Source organism: Hordeum vulgare, chromosome 1H (genome assembly GCF_904849725.1).
Source record: "Hordeum vulgare subsp. vulgare chromosome 1H, MorexV3_pseudomolecules_assembly, whole genome shotgun sequence".
NCBI lineage: Eukaryota > Viridiplantae > Streptophyta > Magnoliopsida > Poales > Poaceae > Hordeum > Hordeum vulgare.
The window spans coordinates 24,107,488-24,115,885 of record NC_058518.1 but is presented as its reverse complement, the minus strand read 5'-3'; positions in this window follow the sequence as shown (position 1 = coordinate 24,115,885).

Here is an 8,398-nt window from a genome sequence, read left to right as displayed (position 1 = left end):
CGGGATAGGCATCGTAAAATGAACTAAAAAAATAGACTAGTTCTATTAATTTTCTTGCTAAAAATAAACTATTAACACTTAAGCATATACAATAGCAAAATTAAACTATTAACACTTAAGCATATACAATAGCAAAATTAAGCAATAATCTAAGAAACACTATTAACACTTAAGCATATACACTATACAATATTTCTTCTTCTTGTAACCCTAAACTAATTTTTCCTCTTCTTCTATTTCTCCTCTTCTTCTACTTGTTCTTCTACTTCTACTTCTCCTCTTCTTCTACTACTTCTCGTCTTCTCTTCTTCTACTTCTCCTCTCCTCCTCTTCTAATTTTTTCTCTTCTTCTACTTCTCCTCTTCTTCTATTTTTCCTCTTCTTCTCCTCTCCTCCTCTTCTTATTCTCCTTTTTCTTCTTTTCTTCTCCTCCTCTTCTTATTTTCCTTTTTTCCTAATTCTAAATATTACTAACCCTAATAATCTAGCACAAACCTAATAACAATAGGAATTAAATGACAAAAAAAATCTTTTACTTCTTTTCTTCCCTTTTTCTTCCTTTCTTCTCCTTTTTCTTCCTTTCTTCTCCTTTTTCTTCTTTTCTTCTACTGGCCGGAGTGTTGGGGAGGAGGGGGCGGGGGGCTTACCGGCCGGAGGTGTCGACGGCGGCGGCGAGGAGGACGACGGCGACGGTGAGGAGGACGACAGGCGGCGGCGAGCAGGACGGCGGACAGCCTGACGACGTCGTCGAGTTCGTCGCTGTGTCGCGCCGGGCAGGAGAACGAGGAAGAAGGAGAGAAGGAAATGCGATTTGGGTTGGAAATTTTCTAACTCCCGCTTATATAGGTGGATCTTTAGTCCCGGTTCGTGGCTCGATCCGGGACTAAAGACCCCCTTAATCCCGGGTGGAGCCACGACCCGGGACTAAAGGCCCTTTTTCGGCAGACCAGAAGGCGGGAAGCAGGGGCCTTTAGTCCCGGCGCGGCGCTCCAACCGGGACTAAAGGGGGTCTTTAGTCCCGGGGCGTGGCTCCACCCGGGACTACAACCCCTCCTCGGTTGCACGATAAATTTAGTCCCACCTCGCCCAGCGAGGGGGACTAACACTTGTTTATAAGCCCCGTCGCAGCTTCTCCATCGAGCTCCTCTCTAAAGCAGGCTTACGGGCCTAAACTCAGTGAAAATTGAAACTATATTCGAAATTATGGAGAAAATTCAACCTGAATTCAAAGTGAGTTCACACTAGTAGAAAACAGGGCATTGAGCCAACCACATTGGACCCGGATTGGATATAAACCGGTTCTAAAGGGTCTGTCCGCTGGGCCCCCTCCCTGCAGCAAATGGCCGCAAGGCCTTTAGGACCGGTTTGTAACACAAACCGGTCCTAAAGGTTTTTGGACCGTTTGCTGCAGGGAGGGGGACCCAGTGGACAGACCCTTTAGAACCGGTTTGTATCACAAACCGGTGCTAAAGGTTTTCTCATTTTTGCAGCAACTACGGGGCCCCGCTGTTAGACCCTTTAGCACCGGTTTTTAACACAAACCGGTCCTAAAGCCCTCCTCTCCTTCCTCCCCGAGCACCCCTATATTCCACCCCGAGGTCAGCTCCATTTTTTCTAGCTCGAGCTCAACTCCATTTTTGCTCTCTCCTTCCTCTTGGGAGCTCTAATCCATCCCCTTTTTTCTCCACCATTTGTCAAGATTGTTGGCACCCATCGGTCCTACGGTTAGCATCAACATTCCCTCTTCCGGCATTGCAAGTTTTGCTTGTTTTCTTGCTCATTTCATTTTTGTTGTGCTAGCTAGGTGTTTGATGAAATGCCTAAGCTAGAGACAGTTCATCATTTGTTATGTATACATATGCAATTTGAGCTCAAATTTAATTATGATTTGTGGTTTTTTTAGTGTCGCGCGCCTTGTCCCCTTCCTCACCGCCGTCGATCGCCCCGTCACCGACACAACCTTGGTGAGCCTATTGTTTTTATTTACCAAAACAAATTTTGATTTGTATGATTTACATATTTACTTGTATATAATGTTCTTATTGTGTAAGATTTTTTTTATATGTATAGCGCCATGGTTTTGATATCCGTCCCCGTTGGCCCTCGTCCAGTCTATGATTCGGATGTGGTATATTATCTTTTATAACTACATATTTTCATTTCCTGATTATATGACAATTAATTACGCCGACCAACTTGACATAGATATTTTTATCTAGGAGGTAGTGGAACCGGAAATGCCAATCGACCCTATTGTTGAGAAGTTACACTTAGTTGAACAAGAAAATGTTGGCCTGAAAGAAAGATTGAAAAAAAACTGAAGAAAGGTTGGAAAAAACTGAAAGAGAGAAGATGACCTTGGAAAAGGTTCTTGCCGGTGTCGTCGATGGTCACAAGAGCGAGATGGACGCAATGCGTCTGAAGATTAGAAAGATTAGAAAATATGCAATTAGTAAAGAGGCTTGGTATCATTATGCCGTCGGGTCAATTGTTACCTTTGTTGCGATTTTGATCGCATTTGTTGTTGTTTTTAAATGCATTAATTACAGAGAGTTTTTATTGTTGGTTTCAGTGTGTGTTTTTATGAGAACTATATATGTATGGTCACTACACTACTTTGGTTTTAACGTGTGATGAACATTTTGTATTAATTAATTAATTTAGTCATGATGATTTAGCATAATGGTTTTTGATAAATTTATATAATGCAGATGAACCGGCAATGGATGTACAGTGATCGACGTCGTCCCGAATTCCTTAATGGCATGCATAGTTTTCTCAATGTGGCTGAGAAAAACAGGCAGAATGGATTTATTTTTTGTCCATGTAAAAAATGCCAGAATAAGAGGAATTTCCCTAACTCAAGAACCATACACACCCACCTGTTGCAAGAAGGCTTCATGCCCAGTTATTTTTGTTGGACCAAGCACGGAGAAAGAGGGGTTGTAATGGAAGACAATGAAGAAGAAGAGGATAATGATAACTATCCTATGTTCGGTGAACACGGTGATACTGAAATGGGGGAAGACGAGCCTGAACTTGAGGACATTGTTGATGAGTCTGATGATGATCTTCGTCAGGTCATTCGTGAAGAACAGATAAACTGCGGAAGTGAAAACGAGAGGTTGAAGTTGGAGCGCATGTTAGAAGATCACAAAAAATTGTTGTACCCAAATTGCGAAGATGGCCAGAAAAAGCTGGGCACCACCCTGGAATTGCTGCAATGGAAGGCAGAGAATGGAATATCTGACAAGGGATTTGAAAAGCTGCTGAAAATAATGAAGAAGATGCTTCCAAGAGATAACGTGCTGCCCTGCAGTACGTACGAAGCAAAGAAGGTTGTCTGCCCTCTAGGATTGGAAGTGCATAAGATACATGCATGCATCAATGACTGCATCCTCTACCACGGTCAGCACGAGAATTTAAATGCCTGCCCGGTATGCGGTGCATTTCGGTATAAGATCAGGCGAGATGACCCTGGTGATGTTGAGGGCGACGATCGCCCCAGGAAGAGGGTTCCTGCCAAGGTGATGTGGCATGCTCCTATAATACCACGGTTGAAACGTTTGTTCCGAAACAAAGAGCATGCCAAGTTGCTGCGATGGCACAAAGAAGACCGTAAGGAAGACGATATGCTGAGACAACCCGCTGATGGGTCGCAGTGGAGAAACATCGACGATAAGTACGAGGACATTGCACGTGACCCAAGAAACTTAAGGTTTGGTCTAAGTACAGAGGGCCTGAATCCGTTTGGGGAGCAGAGTAGCAGTCATAGCACCTGGGCCGTGACTCTATGTATCTATAACCTTCCTCCTTGGTTATGCATGAAGCGTAAGTTCATTATGATGCCAGTGCTTATCCCAGGCCCGTCGCAACCCGGCAACAACATTGATGTGTACCTGAGGCCACTGGTTGATGAACTTTTAGTGTTGTGGGCTGACGAAGGTGTACGTGTGTGGGACGAGTACAAACAGGAGGAATTTGATCTACGAGGGTTGTTGTTTGTAACCATCAATGATTGGCCCGCTCTTAGTAACATCTCAGGACAGTCAAACAAGGGATACAGCGCATGCACACACTGTTTAGGCGAGACTGAAAGTATACATATAGGCAAGAATGTGTACCTGGGGCATCGTCGATTTCTTCCAGACAGGCATCCCGTAAGAAAGAAAGGAAAGCATTTCAAAGGCGAGGCAGATACACGGAGGAAGCCAACCCTCCCTAAAGGTACTGATATATATGACATGGTCAAAGATATAAAAGTAATCTTTGGTAAGGGTCCTGGCGCACAATATGTTCCGAATGACGCCGACAACCACGTAGCCATGTGGAAGAAGAAATCTATATTCTGGGAACTACCCTATTGGAAATTCCTAGAGGTTCGCTCTACGATCGATGTGATGCACGTGACGAAAAATATTTGCGTGAACCTGCTAAACTTATTGGGCGTGCATGGGAAGAAGTCGAGAGATACACCAAAAGCACGGCTGCACCACCAACGTATGCACGAACGAGACGACCTGATGAATCCAGAGAATTTCAAAGGTCCTGCCAGCTACGCTCTTAGCAAGGAAGAGAAGGAGATCTTTTTCCAAGTCCTAAGCAGTATCAAGGTCCCGTCTGGCTGCTCGTCGAACATAAAAGGAATACTAAACCTGGAAGAGAAAAAGTTCCAAAACCTAAAGTCTCATGACTGCCACGTGATCATGACCCAGTTACTTCCGATTGCATTGAGGGGGCTTCTGCCAGAAAACGTGCGAGTACCCATTGTGAAGCTATGTGCATTCCTCAACGCAATTTCTCAGAAGGCAATCGATCCAGCAACTCTACCAAGTTTACAGAAGGACGTGGTCCAATGTCTTGTCAGCTTCGAGTTGGTGTTCCCACCAACCTTCTTCAATATTATGACGCACCTCATAGTTCACCTAGTCCAAGAGATTTCCGTTCTCGGTCCTGTATTCTTACACAATATGTTTCCCTTTGAGAGGTTCACGGGAGTCTTGAAGAATTATGTTAAAAACCATGCTAGGCTAGAAGGAAGCATGGTCAAGGGCTATGGAACAGAGGAGGTCATTGAGTTTTGTGTTGACTTTATTCCTGACCTAAACCCGATCGGTGTTCCTCAGTCGCGCCATGAGGGGAGACTGCGTGGAAAAGGCACGCTAGGAAAGAAATCAACAACATGTATGGACGAGCAATCTTTCACTGAAGCACACTACACAGTTCTAGTTAATTCCAGCTTGGCGGCTCCATATATCCAGGAACACAAGGATATTTTACGCTCGGAATACCCGGAGCAACCTGAAGATTTCATTGCTAAAGAACACGCGAAGACTTTCGGCGGTTGGTTGCAAAGACGTCTCATTAATGACAACATTATTGAAGATGAGCTATACTTGTTGGCCAAGCAACCATCTTCGACTGTATTGACCTTTCAAGGGTACGAGATAAATGGTAACACATTTTACACGGCAGACCAAGATAAAAAGAGCACCAACCAAAACAGTGGCGTCCGGTTTAATGCAGAAGACGACAACGGGCAAAGGGTCACATACTATGGTTACATAGAGCAGATATGGGAACTTGACTACGGACCTTCCTTTAAGGTCCCTTTGTTCTGGTGCAAATGGTTCAACCTGTCAGGCGTGAAGGTAGACCCGAAGTACGGAATGACAACAGTGGATCAGAAGAATCTTGGGTACGGCAATGATCAATTCGTCCTAGCCAATGATGTGGCTCAGGTTTTCTATGTGAAGGACATGTCTAGCAGACCGAGAAAAAGAAAAGATAAGGAAGCGAATACATCAGACGATGAGCCAAGGCGCCACATAGTTCTTTCAGGTAAAAGAAACATCGTGGGAGTCGAGGACAAGACAGACATGTCAGAAGATTACAATAAATTTGATGAAATTCCTCCCTTCAAAGTCAAAGATGATCCAAGCATCCCGTTAAATGATGAAGATACTCCATGGTTACGGCGCAATCAGAAGAAAGGCAAGAAGAAAAATAGATAGGGGGTGTTGTTGGTGATGTGTAATAATGTATTAAACCTTTTATGTAATTGTGTTGACCATTTTGATAAATATCAAAAATTTGACCAGTTTCCACTAAATTTGACCATTTTGATAAATATCATTTTTATTTTTTAAGTGTTAAAATGACATTTAGACAATTTGTAAATAAATGTAAAAGAAAACAGAAAAGGGAAACAAAAAAGAAAAATAAAAGAAGAAACAGGAAAAAGAAAAAGGAAACAAAAAGAAAAAGAAAAGAGGAAACAGAAAAAAGGAAAAAATAAAAATAAAAGAAGAAACAGGAAAAAGAAAAAGGAAACAAAAACAAAAAAAAACAGGAAACAGAAAAAAGGAAAAAAGAAAAAGGAAAAAAACCTTTAGGACCGGTTTGTAACAACAACCGGTCCTAAAGGTGGGTTCGCTTGGCGCCTAATTTTTGGACCCTTTAGCACCGGTTTGTGTTAACAACTGGTGCTAAAGACCCTTTAGCACCGTTTGTTAACACAAACCGGTGCTAAAGGCTCTAGACTTCTCCGGGGCCGCCAACTTCTCGCCTTCCCGCGCGTCTCTCCTCGCCGACTCGACCTCCTCGCCGCCTCCTCGCCGCCGTCGCCTCCTCGCCGCCTCCTCGCCGATCCTCGCCGCCTCCTCGCGCGCCGCCTCCTCGCGCGTGGCCTCCTCACGCCGCCTCCTTGCCGGTCCTCGCCGCCTCCTCGCCGCGCCGTCGCCTCCTCGCCGCTCCGTCGCCTCCTCGCCGCGCCGCCCCCTCCTCGTCGATCCTCGCCGCCTCCTCGCGTGCGGCCTCCTCGCACCGCCTTCTCGCCGATCCTCGCCGCCTCCTCGCCGCGCCGTCGCCTCCTCGCCGCCTCCTCGCCGCCTCCTCGCCGCGCCGTCGCCTCCTTGCCGCCTCCTCGCCGCCTCCTCGCCGCCGCCGCCTCCTCGCCGCCTCCTCGCGACGCCTCCTCGCGCGCCGCCCCACGCCGCCTCCTCGCCGCCCCACTTCATCTTCTTCTCACGTACGGTATATCCATATTTGTTGTAGTTCCTATTTTCGTATATCCTATTTTTGTATATTCATATTGTTGTATATCATATTGTTGTATCATATTTTTCATATATCATATATCCATATTGTTGTATCATATATCCTATTTTCGTATATCCATATTGTTGTATATCATATATCCATATTGTTGTATATCCTAATTTAGAGCCTTATCATATTGTTGTATATCCATATTGTTGTAGTTCCTATTTTTACCCTTAGACTTTATTCTTACCGTTTTATCGATGGAGATCGCAAAGTCCTATGATTGTATAAATGAGGTGACTCCGACGATTCCGACGATTCCGTAAAACCCTAAACCGACGATTCCGACGATTCCATAAAACTTTCCGACGATTACGATTCCGTAAAACTTTCCTACGATTCCGACGATTCCATAACTGCGGGGAAAGTTTCTGACGATTCCGACGATTCCGTAAAACTTTCCGACGATTCCGTAAAACTTTGCGACGATTACGACTCCGACGATTCCGTAAAACTTTTCCGTAAACTTTCCGGTTCCGTAAAACTTTTCCGTAAATAATTTTGGTAAGTTAAATTCTTGTTACTAGCAGGTGTTGAGCTATGGATCCCCAAGAACCACATGATCAGCACGCCGATCAGCTCGCGGGTATGGGTGAGGCGGAGAAGGAAAGATACATGTGCCAGATGATTTTTGAAGATGCAACGGCCATATATCATGATGACGACGGTGGACATGCGTTTAGCAATCAATTTTTGAACGACTCCGGTGACGGAGCTGAGAATATAGAAGATGTAGTAGATGCAGAAGTGCCCTCCGGAACAAACTCTGCCAATGTATATCTCAAGTCACTGTTGACGCAACAATTAATTTGTATTGCACTTACTAACGATCATTATTTTCCCGTTTAGGCGCCCTCCAGAACACCTAGCGCAAGTACTGAGACAAAGTCGAAACGAGGCCCGGCCGCAAGGTTGAAAGATACTGCAAGGTACTCGATCGATAAAGTTGCTGCTGATGGCAAACCACTGGAACCCCCAGAAACTTATCGCAAATTTGTAAATCAGTGCGGAGTTGTTGTAAGAGACCTGGTCCCGATCAACTAAATAGAATGGAATAAGCCGAAGACCGGCGCCAACGTTGGAGCTACTTATGTCGATGACAGATTGAAAAGAGTGCTTTGCGACACGATCTGGCTAAATTTCAGCGTAGCGGAAGATAAGAAGAAGAAAGTCGAGGAGTGGGCTTTGAAGAAGATGGCCACACAATTCCAGAGGTGGAAGAAAGACTTGTGGAAGAAATATAAGGACGAAGATCCAGTTTTCACTGGGCACCTAGTGAAGATAAGAGACGCTT